Source organism: Fulmarus glacialis, unplaced genomic scaffold, assembly GCF_000690835.1.
Source record: "Fulmarus glacialis isolate BGI_N327 unplaced genomic scaffold, ASM69083v1 scaffold17888, whole genome shotgun sequence".
Taxonomy (NCBI): Eukaryota; Metazoa; Chordata; class Aves; order Procellariiformes; family Procellariidae; genus Fulmarus; species Fulmarus glacialis.
In genome coordinates, this window is record NW_009229134.1 from 18,255 (window position 1) to 18,536 (window position 282).

Sequence of the window (282 nt, forward strand, 5' to 3'; positions counted from 1 at the left end):
TCTGAAAACAGACCCACAGTCACAACTCAGGGCTCTGCTCTCCTCTCTTCGGGAAAAGCAGGACTTCAGAGCGTGTTATGCGGGCTGAAACACAGCCTGGAAGTCTTGGGAACTTAGAGGCTGCTTCCACACAGGGCTGCAGCTCAACACTGCTATCTGCTGCTGTGGGAGAGGGACCAAGAGAGGCAGCTTTAGCAACTGCTGTGGGTCGCAGGGAGGCCGGCTCTCACATCTAAGCAGCTACCTCCCACACGTAGCACGAAGGCTGGTAACTGCAACTTG